The 26,217-nt window shown below is 39.5% G+C and overlaps 1 protein-coding gene across 1 annotated transcript in view; it reads right to left on the bottom strand.

Annotated features, from left to right (window-relative positions):
• Positions 1-12,526, bottom strand: part of L3MBTL4 (L3MBTL histone methyl-lysine binding protein 4) — a 450,379-nt gene extending 437,853 nt beyond the window's left edge. The window contains exon 1 of the mRNA XM_081263742.1: positions 12,430-12,526. The gene's annotated coding sequence lies outside the window, so the exon portion shown is untranslated. The remainder of the gene's footprint in view (positions 1-12,429) is intronic.
• Between the last annotated feature and the right edge of the window lie 13,691 nt (positions 12,527-26,217).

Below are 26,217 nucleotides of genomic sequence, written 5' to 3'. Positions count from 1 at the left end.
TATCAGGGAGATAGCATGCAAGGACTAGTACATTACAGCCAAATGATAAATGGGTAAGCCCTGAAGACTGAAACTAAGTCTCTCTCTCAATTCCTATTAAAAAAGGGGGGGGGGGAACAGAACAACGCAGACTCGATTTTTAAAGGTGACATCTGATAAGGAGGCACATCCTTAGCATCCACATGGCAGATCTAATTTTTGGAAAGTATTTCCACACACTGTACAATTACACTTCCATCACTACCAAGATTGGGGTGGGCTGGGTACAAAGACAAGGACAAAGGCACAGGAAACAAAGTGTGCCCAAAGGTTCAGTGAAATTCCACATGAAGGAGCTCTGTAACTAGAACCAAGGTCAAAATGGACACACCCCGAATTCAAGCTCAGGAAGAAGCTGCTCTGGAATCAGGAAAACTAAAAGCAAAGACAAACTTTCCAAAAAGGTTCTATTTCTCTAAACCATGGCTTCACATAGCAGTAAGTGTAGACCTGTGAATTCCTTTTTTTTTTTTTGGGGGGGGGGGGGACTAGGGATTGAACACAGGGGTGCTTAGCCACTGAGCCACATCCCTGGCCCTTAATTTTTATTTTGAGATAGCTAAGTTGCTGACACTAGTCTCAAAATGCAATCTTCCTGTCTCAGCCTCCCAAGTCGCTGGGATTATAGGTGGTAAGACATGAATTCCTGTTATCTATTTCTCTCATAATGGTAAATACTTGCATCAGCCTAGAAGCATAAAATGCATAAAAAGAATTGCCTTTAAAGCAGGATTTACATATTCAGATTATATTCATCTTTTCAAATAATTACTTTGGAGAGCTATATATTTGTTTTAATGATGTTCTATTATTCAAAATAATTTTTTTAATTCCAAGCACAATCTCTATTGCCATCAGTCAGGGATACTGCAGAAATGCCTCCTATATTGGCTAAAAAAATAGGATAGGACACTTCTAAGAGCTCTTCCAATTCTAATAATTATTCTAGCCTGCTAGGAATATCATGAGCCTCTGAGATATAATAAAAGCATATAACTCAGGCTTAAATGACAATTTCAACTCCTTACACGTACACACACCCAAATACAGTATCTATACTGAATTTGAATACTTGAATACCTCTTATTTTATAGAAATCTACCTATAACCCATTCCAACCTCAGACAATTTGGTCATTTTAAACTAAAACAAAACCTGTGTCCTAGTTACCTCTAGTGCCACATGGATGACCAAGGTTTAACCATAACATATACAAAGTTAACCATACATATAAATTTTACAAAATGCAAAAAAAAAAAAAAAAGCTTGGTAAACTAATGCCTCGTAATTGAGAAAACCAACATCCATTCATAATATTTTCATTGTAAGGTTTAAGTTCTGGAAGAATTAAGATAACTTTGGGAATAACAAAATTCTTGTGAAATGGTATAATAGTCCTAAAAGAATAATTGATTATTCTAAATGATTAAAAATTAATTTTCCCTTCAGCAAACCATCTTTCATCTGCATCATTGCATGTAATCAGTAGAATTAATTTATTTATCCAAACCAGTAGTTCTCAACAGGGGAAAGAACAGGAAATGAGGGAGGAGTATATCACCCTTAGGAGAATTTTTAAATTTTGTATGGGCTTCTTGAGTGGGCATTTAATGAACAGGGTCTACAACATATGCAACAGCTCTTCACAGGAAAATCTCATCCTGCCTTTTACATGACTAGAGCATTCCGTTTGACATTCACAGAACTTAAAAAACAAAGTGCCTATTTGCATGGTTCTAGTATTTCTTGTCTCTCTCAGGAATACAACTCAGTAAAATGAGGAAAACTTTTGTTTTGTTCAGAACTCATCAGGATTGTTCACTCCTTCAGAAAATCATGCCGTTGAACATGATGCTGCTTGAAGACTCTCCTTCCTGACCCAGTTCACTGAGTCAGCACTTTCCCTGGCCACAGCACTGAACCAGGGAAATGAGCACCAATTGATTCACTGCATTCTCTGGGATAATCGTGTCGAAACATTTTGAAACAAATGCCTTTTCATTAAAAAAATCACAATCCAGTAATTTCTCCATTTTATTATATATGCCATTATATTGATTTAAGTTTACCTATACAAAGTAAGCTATTTATCTATTAATTTCATTTCAGGATCTGTGGGAGATTCTACACAAAAATATTTATCAAAATCTGGTGACGCTGGAAGCTCTGATGCATAAACATTCAGAAACATTCTTCTACCTTGCTTCTTTTTACCTTAGATTCAATATTCCACATGAAAAAGGAATACAGGTGACAGACACCCCTTAGTTCTTTTAAGCTTCTATTTGTATGCCTGGAAGGGGTGGGGGTAGTTTAAGTTCCTAGAACAAAACAAAAATAAAAAGCTTAATTTCCTGTCCCCTCTTTTAAAAGAATGTTTAATTTTTAGTCCCATGAAAAAGATCCTCATGACCTATAGGCAAGTGTGATGGTTAGGAAAAATACAAAAGGGATGCTCATGACAGAAACATTGAAGTGGAATTGATAAAATTCAGAATAATTTAAAGAAGGTGGGCAAAGTAAATCATCTCTCAAAATAATTACAAGCTATTTTCAAAATATTTTTTAGTTGTAGATGGACACAATACCTTTTTGTATTTTTGTTTTTATTTGTTTTTTATGTGGTGCTGAAGATAAAACCCAGTGTCTCACATGTATTAGGCAAGTGCTCTACCACTGAGCCAGAACCCCAGCCCTACAAGCTATTTCTTTTTAATTCCAGTTTTTACTGTCATTTTTAGATACTTAAGGCTGGGGAAATCTTGGAGGACTTTTTAACACCCATACATAAAGGCACAGGAACAATGCTGAATTTATTCTCTTCACTTGCAATAGAACACTTAGTGAGAAAATTCAAAGGCTAGCACAGAGTTTTGTCAATTTCCAAAAAGTGAAACAAATCTTCCTTCTTTTGTGCCATATGCCAACAGGGACTTTGTAAACAATACTGAAATAACACAAGCAGGAAAGGTATGCTTGTTTCTAAAGGGGGTTGAATAAAACTTGCACCTTTTCTTACATCTGTAACACATGGTCTCAGAGGGAGCACTACATGATCCAGGTGACAAAGCCTAGGAGCTGCCATGAAGGTAGAGGCCTTGCTGCTGTGTCCCTTTCCACAGGTAGCTACTGAGGGGCACCATGGGTGGGGCAGGACAATGGAGCTTGTCAATCAGGGACCTGACAAGGAGGTCCTAGCTCTCTTTCAAGAAGCACACTCACTCCCTGCTCTTTCCTAGCACAGGCCCTGACACTTCACAGGCCTGCCTCCCTCCTAGAATCTGAGGGCCCATTACATCCTACAGCAGCCCCACCCTCCCGCTCCACTGCCAGCAGCATAGGCACTTCCTAGGCAGAAGGGACAGAGTGCATCTTAGATATTCAATAATGCTGCTGAAGGAATAACTGCACAAATAACCTGGGGAGCATCCCATAACACAACAAGAGATATCTCAAACTTGAATCTACATCCTTGGTTGTGAATTTCCTGGGAAAGATCAGAGTCCCAGGTGCTGACTAGTTCTCATATCCCTTATACCCTCAGGCCTAGCACAGCCTTGGCCAAAGCAGACACTAAATAAACGTTTATGGAATAAATGAATGCCCTCATATTTAGCAGATATTAATATTATTGACTTCATAATTCCCAATTATAGAAGCACATAAAAAATTAATTAATACTCTAGAGTAAAATCTGCCAAGCTATTGAATACAGCAGTACTGCACAACTTGATATGAAAACACAGGTTAGCATGATGTCAGAAAACCTCATGGACTGAGGACTCTGAAAGGTCCAGTCAGTTCCAACTCTGCCATTACTCAGATGGACAAAGGTAGACAATTCAGTTCTTCAAACTACTATTTATAAACAGCACAAATTATTATATCTTTGCCATAACTTGATTAGCAATAATGGCACTTGCTGTTTCCTAGTCATCAGCAGGGGCCTCTATTGTCATAAAAACTTTTATTTTACAAGAGAAAGTAAATTTTGAATTGATAAGAAATTCCCTCAAGTTAGGTAATTAACTTATGCTAGGGGAAGGGGGATTAAATACAGGACCACTTTCCCACTAAGCTACATCCCCAGTCCTTTTTTATTTTGCAACAGGGTCTCATTGAGTTGCTGAGAGCCTTGGTAAGCTGCTGAGGCTGGCCTCAAACTTGTCATCCTCATACATCACACTCCAGAGTCACTGTGCACAGTGCCACCACACCTAGCTATGATAATTGGTTTTTTTATTTGTATTCTGACATAATGACTTCTGTCTTTGGAAACCTTGATTAATACACTAGACCTCTGTTTTATCATCTGCACATAAACTGAGTTAAATCAGTGGTTTTCAATCTTGGGTAATTTTGCTCCTCTGTTCCCTCCCCAAGTGACATATGGAAATGTATGGAGACATTTAGGGTCATCACAACTAAGGAAGGAGAACCCAGACAGCTAGTGGGTAGAATCCAGAGATCCTAGAATGCACAGAAAGATTCTTCAACAACAAAAAATTAGTACCAATATTGAGAAACCCTGAATTAGATCATTTACAAACTATCTAAAATTCAAAATACTAGGTCTAAATGTATAACAACAACAAAAAAAAACTATGAAATTGCTAAACATGGCAGAAGCTTCTTGACTGGCTATCATTGGCTATCCCAGAAATTGTAGCTATCCAGCTGAAAATTCTAGAAATATGAAAGAAAACAAACTTGGACATGGGGATGCAGTTTAAAAACAAACCTATTAACCTTGCACTTTGTGCATCATGTTTGTGATCAATACATAACTGTACCCTTCACTGTTCCCTCTTTGTCCTCTCACCATTCAGTCAGTCCATAGCAACTGGCATTGTTTGTTCTGGACGCAGATGCAAGCCAGCTCAGAAAAAGACCGAGGATGATACTTTCTTTATCCTCATAGTAGAAGAAAGTGGCCCTAAAATTATCAGTGATCTAATGTAATAAAGTGGGTGGGCATCCAGGGTGGGCCTCCATTCACACAAAAACAAAGACTCCACAGCACCTGAAAGTGGACTAGCCCCTGAACCTTCACAGTCCCTTCCCTACACCTGTGATATGAAAAGTTGCCTCCAAACTTTCACAAGTCTTCTAGGAACAAACTCCCAGCAAACTCAGTTTGGGAAGAGAAAGGGATATTTTTTTGAAAAAAATAATTGTTCTAACCATTCTCAGAAAAAGTGTGCATAAAATATAGACTTGGAGGCGCTCTGCTTGCACTAAAGGGTGCAATGACAGGGAATTGAAGGATATTCTTTGCCACAAAGTAAAAACAGTACAACCTTTTATTTTTCTTTGATGTGTGACTATAATAATAATAAAATTAATGTCAGTGCTTACATTTTTAATTAAACTCAAAATCTTAGCTGGTTACTCACAGAATTCCAAAATATTAAGAACTTTGAAAAATTTCTTTCTTGTAGGGGCGGTCACAAACTGACTCAAAATCATTCAAGCTTCACTTACTGAGTGTCTCACATGTGTCAGGCAACTGCTAAGCTTTGAAAATATGTGGTGACAAGCCCTAGCTTAACCCAAAAAGTTTTATGGAGAAGACAAAAAACTAAAGTCCCATAACTGGGAGTTAGTGAGCAACAGACCTAACAGTAAGAAAGCACACTTTTGCAGTAAGAAAGCAACAGACCTAACAGTAAGAAAGGGTATGATCCACTTTTAGGGAGGCACATGAAGCTTCCAGGAGAAGAGAAATTCACAAGGAAGGCAGGTAAAAATTTGAAAAAAAGACACAGGGAGAGAGGACATGGTGCCCATCTACTCACACAAAAATAGTGTCCATATACTGCAAAACCATCAGACAACTGGTGAAAACACTTTACAGTGGGAATATGTGGGGGTCCTTAGAAACATGAAGGAAAGTTCTACAAGTCCAGGCTGTGTGTAACCCTTAACTACCTCCCCATACCAGCAGAGTGGCAGGGCTCAGCCCAGCTTCCCATTCGCCACTCACAAATTTAATAAAGTCACTTGAAAGGGCAAGAATCAGTGGCATAAGAAGTCAGCAAGAGTCCTTATACTCTACAACATAAAAGTAAGAAAGGCATTCATGTATGGCAAATAAAAAAAAAACACCTGATCAAAAATGAAGTCCATTCAGCAAAATATGCAACTGACCCTACAACTGTAAATGGCAGCTGACCCTACAACTGAAAAAAAAACACAAACTGCATCTGGTCAGTAGACAGATCCTGTTTATCTTAGTAGTGTCCTTTAAAATTTGAGCCAATATTTTAAGTAGAAAGAGTTTATATTTTTTAAATACTGACTTCCAAATTGTTTTTTTAATATGTGTGTTGTGTTTTAATAAATAGCTACTTCCTTTAGAACATGTAAAATCCCTGGTTTGCCATATTCTCTACCACTTCCTAGTGTCTCCATAGCACTTTGAGGATTTTTCTCTCACTTTTCTTATACTTAAAGAATTCTTGTAGTAGAAAAATACTGATGTTCAGTTTTTAAACGTTAAAAAATTGAAAGCAAACCCAAGATGACTCTGAGCTTTCATCTGCCTGCTTCACTCAATTACCTTCCTTTAGACATTCAAATTTAGACCCCAGATTTACGTCTTAACCTATCTGCCAAAAAGTACCAGACTAGTGTACCTCCCATAGCTAGATCAGAAAACCAAATCCAACGGCAAACCATCTGCTCACAGATGAACTGGGGTTTGGACTGGCATCAGCAGCTAACCTAGATCCATTTAAACAGGCCCAGAATCATGGCTAAAATTTGCTCCTTGGTTTTTATTTAGAAAGAAATCCCCAAAACACTGATGACAGAATGCAGGAATGCTGTCATTAAAGAAATCTCTCTCTCTCTCTCTCTCTCTCTCTCTCTCTCTCTCTCTCTCTCTCTTATTTTTATTTTTATTTTTTTTTTTTGGCAGTGCTTGGATCAAACCCAGGGCCTCAGGCATAGCCTGTAAGACCTTTACCAACGAATGAGCTATTCACCTAGTCCTAGTCCTTTTTCTTTTTCTTTTCAGACAGGGTCTCAATAAATTGCCCAGTTAGCTTTGGATTTGTAATCATTCTGCCTCAACCTCTGAAGCAATTGGAATTATAGGGGCACAGCACCATACCTGGTTCCTTTTTAAAGTCTGATGCAGACACAAAAGAAGCAACCATGAAGAATCAGGATAATTGTTGGGACACCATACCTGGCAAGTTTAGACTTTCCTGTCAGGACTGAAAATGTTACCAAAAAGACTGCTTGATGGCAGGCTCAGAGACCACCTGCATTAGGTGCATTGTGCCCATTACAGGCAAGCTGGGTGTTCATATTTAGGAGATCCATTAGGAGTGGTGTGCGCTAAGTAGAATACAAAACCCTACAGCTATAGAAAAGGGAAGAGAGCTCATATCTGCCAAAGTCCAAAACCACATGCCTAGTGCAATGCTGAGTGCTTGACATATCTCACAAACACACCAAGTTGTCTCCTTAAAAATACCCTATAATCCCCTACAGCTTGCAAGTTACCTGGTCTGTTTCTCCCCAGTCTTTCCTATCTCCAAAATCCACCTAGCTTCTTAGGTTAGAGATCAGGAGAGTAGTACTGGATTCTTTCCTTTCCTCTTTCCTCTAATCCATCAGCAATTTTGTAAATTCTACCTCCAAAATATTCCTGGAGTCTCTTTAATTCCACCTGGCTCCACAGACACCTTCCCCTCTCCCAAGCACACTGACTTACACCTGGACAACCGCCATGGTATCATAACTGCTCTTGCCACCTGCCCAAATTCTGCAATGTCACTACAGTGGGCCTTTACTAACATAAAGCAGATCATGTCACAATTTTTCGAAGCCTTCCACGGCAAAAGAAATAAAATTCAGTCCTCAGCATGGCCTTCATGCTTGGGCCCTGTCTAGCCCCAGCCACTGTGCCCACAGGCCAGTCCCTCCTGCCGCAGGGCTTTCCAACCTGTTCTGTTCCCTTCCTCCAGTGCACCAAGCTCTTTCTCACCTCAGGGGCTTTGCCTTGCTTCCCTCTGCCTGATCTTTATTGCCCTAATCCCTCCTAGTTAGGGGCTGCTCATCCTCAGAGGCCTTTGTTGACCTGAATACCCAAAGTAGACACTCCTGGAGGTCTTCCTCATAGTGCAATTCCAGTCTGCAGGTAAGTTTATTCAGATGATCAATTAACACCTGGCCCTCACCACACTATGGGACCTCCACAGAGACCTGGCTCATGTCTATATAGTTGTCCCCACACACAGCACACCCAACAAAAACAGCTCATCCTCTCTTTGACTTATTCTCCCACTCATAACTAAAGAAAGTAAGTCAATGATGATTTAATACTTAAAGCTATTTAAATGTAAAAGCCATACCAAAACACTGTATATAAAAATGTGTTGGGCATGGTGGCAAGTGCTTGTAGTCCCTGCTTTTCCAGAGGGCAGGCAGGACAATCTCTTGAACCCAGAGTTTGGAGTCAGCCTGGCATAGGGAGACCCCATCTCTTAAAATAATGTAAAGTGTTATGCTGTCCCTCTCTTTAAACTAGATATGGTAACAAAGAAAATTGATAAGAGCTAGGAATGCAGCTCAATGGTAGAGCACTTGCCTAGGATGTGCAAGGCCCTAGGCTCTCTCCCCAGCACCACAGAAACAAGAAGTGATGTTTCAGCTCCCACTGCCCTCACCTGACACTTCCCAAACAACATTAATCAGTTCTTAATTGCAGCAGCAACCACACTTTTATCACTCAACATACTAACAGCTATCTTCAGGAGGAAAGCATGAGCATTCTCCAAAATGTCTGGTCTCACTAAGAGCATGCTTCACAAGTGAGCTCAAATCAACACAAAATGAAGGGGGAAAAAAGTTCAGGAAGTGACACTGAGCAGGGACCTCTGCTGTGATGGCATCCTCCCCCAAAAGGTACATGCAGGTCAGAAAGTAGAGCAGTAACAACTCTGGCTCAGAGTAAAGGTTCACTTTTCCATTGCTGTCATGGAAAATCATAGGTACTTGCAAAATAAAACAAGGATAAATTCTCTTACAGCACTATTCTAAAAAAATAATAACAATAAAAATGTTTTTAAAAAGATGATTTTGTGTGGGTGAATGAACTATATTTTCAATTCTGGCAAGTATCTTCTAATTCATTGTTTTTTCTGAAATATAAGATAATCATGACACTCACACTGCTTGCTGTGAGCACCCTTTTAGAGTATGCAAATGGTACATTGATTTTCTAATGGACCTAAATAGTTCTCTTCACTTGAAGCTATATTTTTACAATAACATATCCTCAAAATAATTTTACCAATGCTATAAAGATTGAAATGCATTGTAAACTATAAGACACTGTTCAAATGAATGGGGACATCTATATTTCTAAAGCAGAAAGCAAAGCATTACTAGCATTCACACTGAAATGTTACATAATGCCATGATCAACTCTTACAGCCAAGTTCAACCACATCATCTCAGTTCTGGCTTTTTATCACCTACTGAGACTTGGCCTGGTGTTCCCTTCACTTATTGTCCACTGGATTTGCTGTTATGGTGACACCAGGTTTTCCTCCCAGCTGACCACATTTTGGCTTCTCTTACTCCTTCCCTGGATGTGGCCTACAGTCACAGAGCTACTCTTTTCTCTCTAGGCTAATTTATTCACACAGTTTCATGCTTTTTATTGTCACCCCCATACAAAATTGCTGAATATTCCCTAGCTGGCCACCTTCTGGTCCAATGGTATCAGTTCCTCTGTATGAAGGTGTTTCAGTGTCTCTTCTATACTTTATAAACTGAACTTATCTGCTCCACCCTGCTCCCAGTCTACCAAAGCTGGGTCGCGTGCTAACTCCCCCAGTTTACCACCAGCAGCTTTCTTTCCTAATTAAAATAATTAAATAAAAGAATGAATACTAATCTCAGTGATTTTCAATCTGTTCTTCCTTAGGCTCTAGAGAAGGGGAACAAACACAGACACATGGGAAATACAGGGAGCAGAGGGCCTGGGGGTCCTTCTGCCCCCACTGAAGGGCTGGTGCTTTCTACACAGCCTTCTTCATGTGACTTTTCCTATTCACCTGTTCTTCCCAGTAAGAACTCCATGGCTTCCCATCTGCAAATCTTCCTTCAGAATCACACTGACCTTCTTTACTGCTGCTTTTAGCACCCAGTGCCTCTGCTTAGAGTCTGCTCACTTACAGATTTGGCCCTATGAACGTCAGCTGAACAAACACTTAATCATGTGTCAAGTGCCCCCAGGCAATGGAGTCTTACTATACTAAAGATCAATCAGAAGTATGATTTAAGATACAAATCACTTTGGTACTGCACCTGAAGTATAGAGACACAGACTACCTAAGATTCTTGTCATGAACTTGAAATTACACCTACTTCTCCTTAAAGTTAAGTCAGTTCCTTAACTTGTCTTAATTGTCTTCATCACATCACCTTCCCATCAGGAACCACAGTGAAAGCTTATCATAGAGGTAGATCAAATATAATACTTCTTTTCACCTCAAAATTGTCCAGCAAAGTGCTGACTCAAGGATTCCACAGTCAAGGACTTCATGCCAAACAACCAATGCTGCCTTACATCTGAAAACAGCAGTTTTAAGTTCATCTTCCTACTCAATGATTACACACCAAGTCAGTGTAGCAGAATCCAACCTATCGGGATGCTCTGAAATTGCTCCTCTTTTTACCCTTTCTCTCTATTCTATAATATGAATAAATGAAGTTTATTCTCAAGTTTCAGCAGCTTGAGAAGAACTAAATCCATTCAGTCTTTACATTATCGAGCACCAAGAACAAAACTCCATCCCACCACCACCTGTTTGCCATAACCTTTTTTTTTTTTTTTTATTTTAAGAGGATTAGAAAACACCACGAGATCTCACTACACTTATTTTTGCCAAGGACTGAAACTGGAGCCTGCCACATGCATCTTCTAGAACAATTCCAACTGCAGGATCCAGAAGACCAAATAAACCTGAAGTTTCAGTGTTGGCCGGGACGGGCAGGTCACTGGTGACCAAACTGACTTTATCCAGCTATCTCACACAGTATTCTCAATAACTGTGGTCAGGCCTTCCTTTCATTCCTTTCAGCCTCTAAGGGGACTGGTGCATTAAGAAATGTTCCTCTAAATTGACAGAGCCATAGATTAAATAAAGCATATTCTGAGGACCTTAACCAGTGACTTTAACCAAAGACTGGGGACAAAACCTACAGGGAATCCAGCCTCAAAAAAACGTTCACAACACTCTCGCTAGTCGCTGCGGCTCTGGCCCAGGTGTGTCTCCAACAGTAACATGCTGACCCTAGAAGGCCAGGCCAACGGAGCAGGCGAAGGCTACAGCAGCCAGGACGCCAGCGTCGCAGATCCCGGGCTGGGACGCAGGCTAGTTAGCAACCGTCCCACACCGGCGGGACATCAGCCCAGAGCACACTCCCTGGCTCCGCACCCCGGGCCGGGCAGAACTCGGGAGAGGAAGACAAGCAACGAGGGGCAGTGGGATGAAGAGGCGTTCCCCAGAGTGGGCACATGGCACTTGTCTGCCAAGGAGGACAAGCGGGCAGAGAGGGCTTCGGCCCCCCGAGAGGAAACAAAAGCCAAACGCCCACCTCCCGGCGTTTGGTGCCTGGGGACAGCTGCGACCCCGGGAGTGGCCCCCGGACGCCCACCCCGGGTGGCCACGCCTGACACTCGGCCTGGCCCTCGGTGGAGAGAGGATCAGGGGCTCTGCGGCGGCGGCCGCACCCGTCCAAAGTGGGCGACAAGTGGGGCGCCGAAAGAGAAAGAGAAAGAGCCGGCCGGGCGGAGGCGAGCCCCAACCGCCACCGCCCCCTCGGCCGGGGCCCTCGCCGCGGGAGACGCACACGCCCCTCGGCCGCCCGGGGCCCCGGGCCACTCCGCGCAGCGGCGGCCAGGGCACCCACGCGGGCTCCCGACCAGCCCGCACGGGCGGTGGGCGTTCTCCTTACCCCGAGCGGATCGGAGCAGCGCCGGCCCGCAACGCAGAGCCGGCCACCGGTGGGGGCGAGCCAGAGCGCTGAGGTCGGGCTGGCCCAGACTGCCGCGCCGCTGGCCCCGCGGTGCCCGGCGGGAGGGGCGCGAGGGCGCGCGCCCGGGGAGGGGGAGCCGCCCCCGCCCCCCACTCTCCGCCCGCGCGCATGCTCGCGCCGCACCTGCCTCGCCAGCGGCTCAGCGCCCCGGGGAGCCGAGGTTCGCTGGGCTGCCAAGGTCGGGGCTTTCCCGTGCCGGGGAGGTGGCCCCGGCTCGCTCCTCAGATGCGGCTTTCTCCGTGTTGGCTTCCAGGACAGGATTCCCCAAACCTTGGTTTCTTCCTGCCCTACACCCCCGTCCTTAGCACTGGTGTCCGGGGCGCTCACCGCTGCTTCATCCAGCTCTTGGGGTTCACCTGCCGAGCGTTTTCTCCCTTCCCGACACCTCTCTTCTGATGCTCTGTCCGATTTTGCAACCTCTTCTCTGATGCCCCTTTCCCGCTCTTGACTTTGCCATACACGCGTTCCCGGATACCATTTCAAAATAAAAGAATACTCTTTGCAAGTGCAAAGAAGCCTGAGGAGCTCCTAGCTCTTTGGGACTGGTGGAATTTACAGTCCCTACTGGCTCACTTTGGCCTGTCACAAATCATTGTCGCTAGGTTTGGAAGGAAGTTGTTAAATCGTTCATTTTTTGGTTTATGGTTTAAAGTAGCTGTTAATTAACGACTGTAGAAGCCTAGTGACCTTAAATAAAATTTTCTTTCCAGGGGGAGTCTTATGTATAAACTCTAGTATGCACATAATAGCTAATGGGTACAGAATAAGGAAAATAAGCATGCGTTTGTTGCTTCCAGCAAGAAATTCAATAATTTGACATGAATAATAATAGCAACATCTAAACTAATCTTTTTGTTTTGCTGTTGACTATAAAATCAAAACTGGATACTAGTTTTTTTAAGCAAGATTGGCCATTTGTTAGAAACATAATGTGGTGTTGCTCTTGAAGAGAGAAATACAAAATCCTTTGCTAATGCAGTTTTTAAATTAAGGAGGAGGATCACAGATACTTAAAAGTGCAAACATGGCATACAAACTGTGCCTGTGCTCTAATCATTTTAGAAAAAAAGATTTAAGGGGAAAAAATGGCACAAAGCAGTGGTATACAGAGGAAAACATTAATGAAGTGGTGTACTTATTTTCATCCCACTTTAAGGAGTCTGTGCTAAGACCTTACAGAGTTTTGATGCATTTCTGGAATACATCAGGAGATACCACCTTTGGATACTTGCTCACCTGACCATATTAGAATGGCTGGTCACAGTGGCGCCCACCTGTAATCCCAGTGATTTGGGAGGCTGAGGCAAAAGGATCACAAGTTCAGAGCCAGTCTCAGCAATTTAGGGAGATGCTGTCTCAAAAAAATAAAAAAAGGCTGATATGGTGCCCCTGGGTTCCATCCCCAGTACAAAGAAAGAAAGGGAGGGAGGGAGGAAAGAAGGTAGAAAGGAAGGAAGGGAGGAAGGGAGGGAGAAATTTGAGTGGGACCCAGTTGAGGAGAAGGATAGATGAGAGTTCCCCATCCCTGCTATTTACAGGAACACAGTGTTGTTTTTTTCTCCTCCTCCTCCTCTTCCTCCACTTCCTCTCTTCCTCCTATTCCTCCTCTTCTCCTCCTTTTCCTCCTCCATTTTTATGAAGGACAATTGCTTCAATTACCACAGTGTAACCCCAATGGTGTTTACTTATCATTAAAAGGTCCTACCAGCACAGAAATAGTTAAAGGTACTTCTGGCTCCACCTGACCCTCAAAAAAAATCACTATTAATGTTTTATACAGTCAAAGAAAATTGGATTGAAATCTGAATTGAGAGAATTTTGCATCACCTTGTTTTCATTCTTTTAAAACAGATTATAATTTTATAACATGTTTATGGATTATATTGAGCTTAAGTTTATGAAAGTCAAACCCTTTTGTTTTGGTGGACTAGATTTTTAAAAAATAAAAGGATTCAGGAATAAAATAGGAACACAAGCAGGAAACCTCATCCAGGGCTACTTAAATGTAAATGCATAGGTGCATAGTATTGACAAGTTAAGATTATATTCAGAAAAGCTGATATCTGTTTTAAACTGCACATTTATTCAGAATTTATAGGAATATAAGCATGAACACATTAGTAAACTCCTTATTGAGTTTTTTAAAAAGCGGGTACAATAAATTATTTTCATTTGAACAACTTCAGAATAAAGTGAAGTAGCCACATGAGTTATTATAAATTTACCAATGGTCTGTCATGAGCAATGGTTTTAGAACACTGACAGCTACTAGGTATTTTCCTTTTTGTAATTCAATAGAATCTCACAAATTCAAAGGCAAAGTTGATATTGACCAGATAGAGAGGATGACTTCTTTTGAGCATGCTAAACCTGGTGGCATGGTAAATACAGAAGAACGCTGACTGAAGGTCCTCAAAGTGCAACCATCACTGCTTTCTGGAACTTGTCTGTGTCCATCTAGTCTTGGTAAAAATAAAAGATTCCTACCTCCTAAGAGAGTGATCACATTTATTCAAAGAATAAAATTTAAAAATTTTGAAATATGCTGAAGTTGTTTACTTTTTTATGGTTGGGTATTTATATTTCTTTTCCAAGTGGGATTAAATTGCATTGCTTTATTATTAGATCAATAGCAGGATTGAATAATCATACAGGTCTGTTTTCAAAATGCACAATTGTAAAAAAAATGCACAGTTGTTTTCTAGCATAAACTTTGAATAGGACCATTTGTGAGAGGTTAGCACAGAGTGAATTCATTTACACACGTTGGTTAATTAATGAGATGTCATCTTAACACAATTTTATGCCTGCTCCACAACCAAAGTGTCCATAGACACTAACCTTATTTTACTGGTCACCACTTGTCTATAACAACTATTATTATCAAGTTTATTTTCAAATTAATACTACTATTAATAAATGTCTCCATTACAGTTTGTCTGTTAGGATGTGTTTCTAAGTGGACTGTCCAATATTAAATTTGCCTTCATGGGTTGCAATATAAATAATTGTAGAGTTATATTTAAATGTAAATATTAGTTCAGAAAGAAACATAAATTATACTGAATAATTAAAACTTTTTTAAATAACAATGAAAATTTTCATAAATGATAATGTGCACATTATGCTATGATGAATAAATGACTTAAAATCCATAAAGATATGTATTTAATTTTATACCTGCACATCTTCTCACTAGAATAAGCTATCATAAACAAGGATAAAAACACTGTCTCTGAGTATACTCCCTAGAATTTTTAAAAATTCAGGGTATACACAATATTTCTGATAACCCTTACTCTGTGTAAACTGAAAAAGATAAGGATCCTTATATCAAATAAGCAAACTTCACTTCCCACTACAACCAGTACTAAATAAACTAATAGCATTTGGAAAGGGGCAGGAAAATTCCAGAAGGTAAGTTATCAATCCCTTTACTCTCATTTTCATACATATTAAAGGCACAGCCATGCTATCCCTAAAATGAGAGAACTAGTAAAAGAACAAAAGGAAAATTCAGTTCTAGGGAATTCATATTTTCTGGGTTAGCAATATACCTCAAATAACTGTAACTCAACACAGGTTCTTTAAAAATAGCAGGTGCTGTAGCGATGTAATAGATAGAATACATGGTAGAAAGTCAGGCACAGTGGCACGTGTCTGTAATCCCAATGACTCAGGAGGCTGAGGCAGGAAGATTGCAGATCAGGAGGCTGAGGCAGGAAGATTGCAAGTACCAGAGCAGCCTCAGTGGTTGAGCAAGGCCCTATCTCAAAATAAAAAAAAATATAAGTGTTGGGGATGTAGCTTAGTGGTAAAAACGACATGCTCAGGCTCAGTTGTTGTTATTACTATTACGGCCACTGACACAAAAATCAGCTGGCTGTATACAAAGTGTGTCACAGCACAGAACTTGGTTTAAGAATCCCCAGATTCAGGGACTAGGTCTATAAATTTGAAGAACCAACTGAAAACAAGAAGGTCATTTACACTGGCAGACACTGATCCCAAAAAACATCCATATTTCCTGGTCAGCACATTCCCACCACGACAGTCTACAAAGGGAGGCAAAAGAATGCCAAGTGACCATGAAATCAGAACAAGTAGAGCTGGCTGCTCTTAATGGATAGTGTCAATAAGTAACAACTCACAGAGAGATGTCTCCAGCCAAGAGACCCAAAGCTTGTAGCTGGATGTGCTACTATTGAGTTCCAGTTTTCTTTTGATGCCAATCCTGTATTTGGGTGTTTAAAAAACCTCATCGGCAATATATTTACAAACTGTCTCTTGGGGAGTGCCAATTCTGAAGAATAATAAACTGGTTGGTTTGTTTGTTTTCTTTTCAGCTGTCTCCACAGTTGTTGTTCTTAACTTTTTCTTGAACGACTCTCAAAAATCCAAATGTACCTTTATGTACCAAATGTACCAAATGTCATCCTTTATGTACTACCTGCCTAAATCTAAACTTCTTTGAATATTTTCAGTTTTAGATTTAATTTTCCCCGTTTTATGAAACCACTAATCAAAGTAAAAAGACCAATTTTTTCCCTAGCATACTAGGATAGCATCTAATATTGGTATATTATGAATAGTCCAGTGTTTCTAGGTTGAATAGGCATTTTTTCTTTTTCATTTTGACGTCCAAATGCAAATTCTTACAAAATTCACTTCTATTTTTAGAAATATGTGTTTCTATAAAGCTACTAAAGTGGCCAGGTGGGGTGGCACATTCTTTTAATCCCAGAGACTAGGGAGGTTAAGGGAGGAGGATCAAAAGTTTGAAGCCAGCCTGGATAATTTAGCAAGAACCTGTCTTGAAATAATTTTTAGGGGCTTGGGGTGTAGCTCAGTGGTAGAGCACCCTTGTGTTCCATCCCCAGTACCAATAAATAAATAAAACTGCTAAAGTGACATTTCCATGAAAAATTTAAAAGGCTGTACATACCCTGAGAGGGATAGAAATTGTGCATTTCTTTGAACTTTTAAATTAACAAATGTACAGCAATACTTTGAACTTAAATATTGTCTGTTTCCCATTTCTGGATTGAATGCAATTAATTATATTAGTAAGCCATTAATATTATGCTGAAAAATGAGATTAGGTATATATGTGCATGCGCGCGCGCGCGCACACACACACACACACACACACACACACACAGACATATTTATAATAAGAAATGTATTTCAGTGCCTGGCACAGGTATCCTAAAATCAGAACTTCCTGAGTTATAGCAGTGTCTTTTGTTATTCAGAATGAAGCTCTTCCATCACATCTGAATTTATGCTAATAAGGTGGTTGAGGGTAGAGCCTCTAGATAGGCTCAGAGTGGAGCTGGTGACCAGAAAGACAAAATGATCAGAGGGCTGGAACTCTCATCCCTACCTACTGACATCTGAGAAGCATGGTTTTGGGGGCTGGAAATTAAGTTCTAGGAAAACTCTTGAATAACAAGCTTCTGCAATTTCTGTGCTGGTGAACACATCCTGTGCCAAAAGGAGGCCCACTCCAAATCCATGGGGACAGGATTATTTATGGTGTCCAATTTCCAAATGTTGGGATGGGTATTTTTAGGCAGAAATAGTTAGATGAGACTAAAGTATTATTTATTTAATTTTTATTACACTAAAGTAATGTCTTTTCTCTTGGAGTAAAATGAATAGCTAGGTATTCTCTTCCCTTACAATTTATTTGAGTGTTAGAATAAGTTCAGCATTTCTGATTTCAGGGATAAAATTGTAGGGAGCAAATACAAAAGTCTATGTTCTGCACAAATCTAGGTCAGTATACCGTACTATCAGTGGTATATCCATTAACAAGTGATTAATGTTCTCCCCTGCACAACCATTCTCTCCTCCCTCCTAATTCTCTCCCATGATTTACAGTCACTCAAGCATTTTCCTTTGACATCTACAGAAACCTTCCTTTGACTTTGCTTCTGTCTTAGGCAGCCCCACCTCTCTTCCCTTGATTAGCAAACTCCTATAAAATCTATCTATAGTTTGTTTTAAGGCTTTAACTCCTTACAGCCCCATGTCTCCCCCACCTCACACATACACACAACTCTGCTGAAACCATGCTCTTAAAGATCACAAATGCTCCTTGAATTTCCAAATGCATCCCTTCATGCTGTTATTCTCTTACCTGATTCCTCGGTAACATTTAATGATACTGAGCCCAACCTTCAAATTCTCTCCTTTGGCTTTGGTTGGAGACAAAACCCTCAAAGGTTGCTCAGGGAAAAGAAAAAAAAAAAAAAGGGCAAACTTGATCTGGCAAGTCAGAGAGCTGTCTGGGAACACAGTGTCAAGAAGCACACCCTCCCCTCGCAAGGCACTGGGAAGAGGTTACTTTTTGTCATTCCAGGTCCTCCTTGCATCTCATTCTGTCCCCAGTTGCTCTGATGCACCCTCTCTTGTCTCCACAGATATATGTGGGCCAAAACCAGTTGCTCCAGGCCCACTTCATGCACCCGACAGACTGATTAGTTTCACTGAATTGCAGTTTCTCATTCTGGGAGAGAAAAATTAATGGACCCAGCTTGACTCCTGTGTCAAAGCTGGTGTAGGTGTAACAGGCAGGTGCCCCCAAATGTGTCTCCAGCATCTTGCTTGGCTTCCTTGGTACAGTCCTCTCTCGATTCTTCACCTTACCCTCAGGCCACTTCTTAGTCTCCTTAGCTAGTCTCTCCTATTCCTTATGCCATTGGCAATGACTGATAAGGTTCTCTTCCTTCTAAATCTGGGCTCTTTTCTTAAGCTTTCAGATTTATCAATTTGACACCAACTATGCAGTTTCTTACTCCAGAATCTATATATCTCACACCAACATTTCTTTACAGTCGTACACTAAAATTTCCAAGTTTTTTTTCTGGCCCTTGATATATCCAAATCCTCTCTAGTTTTCTGCCCTCTGAGCATTTTTCTATGGCTCCTCTCCTCCCTTGTCCTTATTTGAGATCCCCATCTTCCCAACCATTCCTTCTCCCTGATACTTCCAAGTCCAATCTGCTGCCAACAGTTATTGACATTTTTCTATATTATTATTTTCTCCTCACCTCATTTTTTCTCTTTATTTTTTCCTTCCATTTTTTTTTTTTTTTTGTGGGGTGCTGGGGATTAGAACCCGGGGCCATGTGCAGGCAAGGCAATCAATCTATCCACTGAACTATCTCCCCAGCCCCCTTCCTCTCTCCCTTTCTTTTTTTCTATTTTTCCCTTTCTCTCCCCCTCTTTCTTTCTTTCAAATTCTCCCCTTTCCCATTTCCTACTATGATCCATTTTCAGAACTGTATTCTCCTTATAAACAGTTTTATACGAACATTTCTACCTTAGGCACTCATGTAATTATTTAAGCATGGAGTAGAGAAGAATTCACTGTTAGAAGAGATTTTTAAAAGAAATCCTATCCTTTTTTGTTATCTGTGAAAGAACAGAAGAACTGCCTGAAAAGCTCTTTTCCTTCCACCCTTTTAAGTTCGTTCTCTTCTCTTTCCTAGGTTAATACTTACCTATCCTTTAAGAAACCTCTGCCTTTTCTTTTTCCTTCAGCCTCTCCCTTTCAAAATCTCTCTCTCCCCATTCTCCCAGCCTTGTGCTACAAAAAACACCAAAGGCAGTAAGGCCAGGAACAGAACATTCTTTCCTGGCAGATGGGATTGAGGGGGAGCTAGGCCCCTTTGCATGGAGGGAGTTGGTCAGGCAGGAGAGGGGTGGGAGAGCTGCGAGTTTTACACATAAAATGTCTCATCCACCACATTTGTCTTGATCCTGAAAGTTTTTGAAGCGCATTCTAAACAAGTTATTCCCTCCAAAGCCAACAACACAGATATAATTCTGAAATGCTTTCCTCATGCTGCAAATGAGGATGATAAATCCAAAGGTAGCTTAAGCATGGTGCCTGAGCTAGAAATCCAACCTAGCCCAAGTCTTCAAAATCAGATTCTCCCAGCTTCTCCAACCCTCTCTGTGTGTTCTCACTGTCCCAGGCTTTCTCGGTTCTATTACGAAGATATTCAAGCCAAATCTCATCTTCCTCAAAAACATGTCCTGGTTCTTCTTGGCCTAAAGATGCAGGAACCACCAAGCCTTCAAGGTCACCCCAGCTCCATCTCCCACTTATTACCATTCACAGGACACTCCCTGTTCCCAGAAAAGCTACAAGTTGACCCATTTTCCCAAGATGCTTATCAGGGTGCAGTCCTCCTTCAAGCCCTTTTCTGAACATTGAAACATGACATATCTTTGATCATTCAGCACTGCTGAAATTACCTCCTTGGTGCTTTTATCAATTGTATTGCTTTGCTTTGTTTTTCTTCTACGTTGGACTATATTTATATATTTGTTATTGTATTTATTTTGCTTTTTACTGTACTTATACATTTGATTACATATAATTCTGACAACTCTATGGTATTCTTAAGAAGAGGATTTATATCTTTTAAGGCGTTTAAATATTCAATTATCTGTGGGGCTTTAGCTGCTAGTTTTTATCCTCTTTAAAACTTTTTTTTTCAGAAAAATGCAGGACATAAGGTAATTAATGCCCATTCATCCACTAATCAGAATTACATATTATATTTGCCTTTTTAAAAGAAACAAAACACCTAATCCCAGTGGTTTAGGAGGCTAAGGCAGGAGAATTGCAAGTTCAAAGCTAGCCTCGGCAACTTAGTGAGGCCCTAAGCAACTCAGAGAGACACTGTTTCTAGATAAAAACTGAGCTGGGAATGTGGCTCAGTGGTTAAGTGCTCCTGGTACAATTCCCAGTAGGAAAGAAAGAAAGAAAGAAAGAAAGAAAGAAAGAAAGAAAGAAAGAAGGAAGGAAGGAAGGAAGGAAGGAAGGAAGGAAGGAAGGAAGGAAGGAAGGAAGGAAGGAAGGAAGGAAGGAAAGACACTATAAAGGTGAATTCCTTTTTCAAGCATTTAATTATCTCTCTACCTCCTTCCTCAGGGGTAAAAATTGTTCTGAATTTGATACATATCTTACTGTTAACCTTCCTCTTTAAGACTTCTAAGATTTTTGTCTTTTAAAGAATTTACTTCCTTGCTTCAAAGTTATAAAAGTTTTCTGAAGCCAGCCATGGTGGTACTCACCTGTAGTCCCAGCTACTTAGGAAGTTGAGGCAGGAGGATCACTTGCATTCATGAGTTTGAAATCAGGCTGGGCAAGACCCTATCTAAAAAAAAAAATACTTTTTTAAAAAGAAAGAAAGATAATGTTGATTTTTACATATTTTTAAAATTTTAACACACTGGTTAGCACCTTGAGTAGGTATATATGGAATAGGAGACAGTCATGATAATCTTATTTTTCTCCTGACTTCAACTGGAGTTATTCTTAAATGACCATGTTTACTGAAGTCTCTTTATCTCTTGTTACCTAGTATTTTGTTGGGTTTTTTTTAACTTTAACAGATTTGGATATTATCAGGTGCTCTTTCAACATCTATTGAAATAGTTTTTATTGTAATTATTCTTTTCGTAACAACTTGCTTCATAGAGCTTATTCCTTTATTTCTGGGAAGATCTTAAATATATTTACTTGGAAGTCATTTCTATATTCTCTGATTTGTGCCTTATTGCTGGTTAACTCATCTTCCAGTTTTTGATATATTGACTATTTTCTCCCCATCATGGTTGACAATCCTCGGGGCCTCTAGGTGGGTGCAAGGGTTATCTTTTTCCCCTCTCCGCTGCGTCCCTCTTTTGTCTTCTCTCAGCCCTTACCTTTTTCCATAGATTCAGGTCTTCTACTGCCAACTCTGGCCCCTGGTTCTAGTGATACTGAAGGAAAGACAGTTATAGTCACCAAGACAGTAAGGAATTGGCCCAGTCCTAAACCTTTCTTTGTGACTGCACTGAAAGAATATAGCTCATAGAAGCTGTAACCCCTGGCAGCAAAAGTCTTTATCTTCAGGCTCCTTTCCATGCATTAAATCTTTTTAGCATAAATGGGACTGCCATCCACCTCTAGCACTTCAGGATCTGGAAACTCCTTAGGGCAGAGTTTTAGCACTTGCGTTCTGCTGCATGTTTGCTTTTGCTTCTACGACACAGAAAAGATTGCCTTTTTGTTTTAATTTATTTAAGTGACTTTGTGTTGGGATGGGTACTTCAAAGATGAATGCAGTGAACTCTTCCAAGTTTCCATTTTTAATTTGACTGTGTTACTCTCTCAGCACCTTGTATAACTCTTTGCACATGATAAGTGCTCCAACTGAGTTTCTGGCATTGAAACTACTTTATCATGTTTAAGCAGAAGCTGAGTGAAGTCTCTTCAGAGATACACCGTGGAGGAAAGGTATTCACACAGGCTTGATCTGGATGAACTTAAATCCTTCCTAAGACTCCATCCCTGTTCACATGCAGAGAGTGGCTCTGGAGCAAGGTGGGCACATTCCTGCAATTGACAGGACAGATCAGGACTTTTAGTAAATAGTAATGACAAGGATGGTACGCAATTCAACCCTAAGGAATCTACTTAATATTCCTTACATGCATTTCATTATTGTATCTTCAGAGTTTTCTTTCTGTGCTTTAAACGGTCACTGTGATGGTGATATGCATGCAAGGAACTAGCCCTTTAGTCTAGGGTTTATAGGCTACTCGTTAATCACAATTTCATCTCATGAGCCTCCTTCCACAGGCCATAACTCCCACATCGAAGGTTGGTAAATGAGCTTCACCTCCTTCCACCTTTTATTTCTTTTCTTCTTTATTTTTATCCTTTATTAAATGCTAACTCTTTGTTCTCTGACTACAGAGTGTCCAAGAAGCTATTAAATAGAGCTCTAGGCATGCAACTGGATAACCTTGACATTGAGGGGGTGGTAGGGGGCGTCTGATTGCCATTTTTGAATCTTAAATCATTTTACTTTAGGCTCCAACTCAGCAAATAAATCTTGATACGACGGTTTTCTATTATAGAGTCCCAATCTATCTAAAGGATATCCTCTGAGCTCATCTTTCTTCCATAGGCTGCTTTAAACCTGAAAATGAACCGCCAACACCAAAAATAAATAAATAAATAAATAACAGCAAACACAAATCCAAAGACAGGACTCCTACTTCATGACTAAAAGTTTCAATAATCCAAATAAAATTTTCATTTCTACAGGTATTTATAAGTCATACCACCACACATTGATTTTGGTCATTGAATTGCTCCAGAATTTACTCAGGATATAGATAAGGTCTTACACTCTATTTATATTTCACTGAACGTAAACTGTATTTCAAAAGGATTTTAAAGATTTAGGGAAAAATAATCTTCTTCATAGAGGCTTTTGTCATCAGTTATCCAGGTGCTTTTTCTTTATCATCTTTATATTCAATTTTAAGCCCCAAGGGAAACTTTAAATAGCAAATTACAACTGTAGAATATGAGGCTTTTGTCACGTACAATTTATCAATGCCTCCTTAGCACTTTTTTTCTAAATACTTCTCTCAATCTTCATACTAACTCCCACTACACAATTGGGTTCTATTTTCTTATTTTAGACATGGAGAAAGAATCCTTTTTTTTCTATTTTCTACAATGTAGTTAATTTGGTTTCATTGATTTCTGACAATCCAACCTTGAAAACATCTTATCTTAAATAATCAGCTATTGATGGCAAAACACTTAGTGACATCTTTTCTAGTTAGCTTTCAATTACTGTAACAAATACCTGAGATAAATCAACTTATTTAGAGGGAAGGTTTGTTTTGGTTCACACTTTTTGGAAGTTTCAGTCCATGACAAATTGGCCCCATCATTTTAGGCCTGTGGTGAGATAGCACATCATGGCAGGAAGCACATGGTAGAGCAAATCTGCTCACTTCATGTCCAGGAATCAAGAGGAAAAGGAAGAGATCAAGGCCCCACAGTCTCATCGGAGGGCACAACTTCATTGACCTGAAACATCCTAATAGGTCACAACTTCCAAAGTTTTCTCCATCTCTATTGCTCCAAAACCTGGGGACTATGCTTTTGGGGCATGTTTCCGATCCACAAAATAGAAGTATCTTTAAAAAAAAAATGTAGGTAACAAGGATACTATGAAAAATATTATTTTTCACTAAGCATAAGTTCAATTTAATATTTGGAAGTTAATAAAACTATGTATAAACTACTTTCTAATAATAAATAAAAATATCCTTTACCTTAGAAAAAAATATTGATTTCATTTTCTTTTTGAAAAAAAAGAAAAAAAAACTCAAGTTTAAAAATAATCTCATGGGCAAAGCAAATATCAGTTTTTTCTCCCTCATGACCCCAGGCTGTCATTCCAATTCTTATACTAAGATGTTCTCTTGCATCAACTTCCCAAATGGGGGATAGATTCTGCCCTGGAGTAGGTGGGCATCCATGTGCCGAAAGTATATAAACTCATCACCATCTTCCTAGAACATCTGTTTTTCTCTAGACTATTTTTTAATTATTTTTAATTAACACAAACATTGTATCAATTAATTGTACCAATTAATCTGATGTGAGTGTTTTACAAATGTATACATTATATTCAAAGTAAAGTAAACATATCTATCTACTCAAATATTTGTCATTTCTTTGAGGTGAAGACATTGAAACCCTTCTTCTTGGAGTTTTTTGGAGATATGTAGTATATCATCAATCTCTCTTGTCACCCTGCTGTGCAATATCTGTTCTATCTGACTGTAACTTAGGATCTATCCATCAACCTTTCCTCATTCCTCTTTCCCCTGATTCTCTTCCCAGTTTCTGGTAATCATCATTCTGCTCCCAACTTCTATATATTGTTCTTTACCGTTAACCAGAAGGAGAAATAATTGTTTAGCTGATGATTTAAAACATTGTTTTTTTTCATGAACACAAATGTGCTTATATTAATGGGGTGAAGGCAAAATTTGCTTGGATTTTTAAGATAAAGCAGAAGGCTTCAAAAATAATTTTGTTCTTTTTGAAAAAATATTAACATCCTCTTTATCCCTAGAAAACTAAGTTTATTATTTGGATTGCTTTTACCTCCTCTATAATTTCACTCATGCATTCATTTATAACAAAAGGTTTGTAGCTGACAGATGGAGTCAGATTGTTCATGGGTTATTTGTTCCTTTGATTCATGGATTTTGACCCAGGTGGAAGATTAACATCTGCTATGGTATAGAATGACCTATAGAGTTATTCATTTATGATACACTGGCAATCATGGTGACATGATTGTTTTAAATTATCCAGTAGGTATTATATAAATGAATTTAGCATTTTACTATATAACAACTGTATTTGTTCTAACTTCAGAACTAACAGACAACCATTATCATTGTAAAGATTTATCATAGTTCACACTGGAGGGATAAACATTGTTCCCCCGTTCTTAATGTGGGCACCTGCTCACAGGATGGATGAACAGCATTAAAAGATTGAAGATGACTGCTTACTAATCATGCCACATGGGCTCAGATATGTCTGTTTATTAATAAAATCATTGCACTGTTGATGAAATCATTGTCCTCTTGTTTTATTAAAGAATATATGTCAACTGAGACAACCTAAAAAAATAAGAATCCAACACATTCAATTTCTTTCTCTCTCTCGGAACCTTCTTATTTTTGCCAAATATTTTTGCTTTCATATAGTGGAAATCAGAAAATGCTGGGGCTTTCTTTTCTAAATTAATATTAATATATTTCCATGTATCAGCAAAAGTTTTTAAAGCTGACATTTTTGTAACTCTGTCTTCTAAAATTAATTTTACTGAACACTTTCATGCAACACCATGAACCCCACTGTTGACATTTTTGAAGGTTTGCAGTAAGCTTCTGTTGTAATAAGACATATTTTTGCTTAGCCATCTCTTATTCTTAGGTATTTGGGTTTTTTTCCTGCTGTGTTTTTGTTTCTGTAATCATAAATAGCATTGCTATAAATATTTTATAATAACTAATTTTAAACATATTTATTTCCTTGCAGAATGTTCCAAAAAGAAGGATCATTGTGCCAAATCATACCTAGTAGTTTCTTAGCTCATCCTTTTATTTTTCCCAGAAAAACTAAAACAACTGATAATAAAAACAGGAACATTTAAGATTTATGTCATTCTCAGATTCAACAACATTGACATTTTATAATTTCTAATTACTGTAGTTAAT

The sequence above is a fragment of the Spermophilus citellus genome (assembly GCF_964194105.1).
Source record: "Spermophilus citellus genome assembly, chromosome: 12".
Lineage (NCBI taxonomy): Eukaryota > Metazoa > Chordata > Mammalia > Rodentia > Sciuridae > Spermophilus > Spermophilus citellus.
Note: the sequence above shows the minus strand (reverse complement) of the source record. Positions and strands in the feature narration are given on the sequence as shown.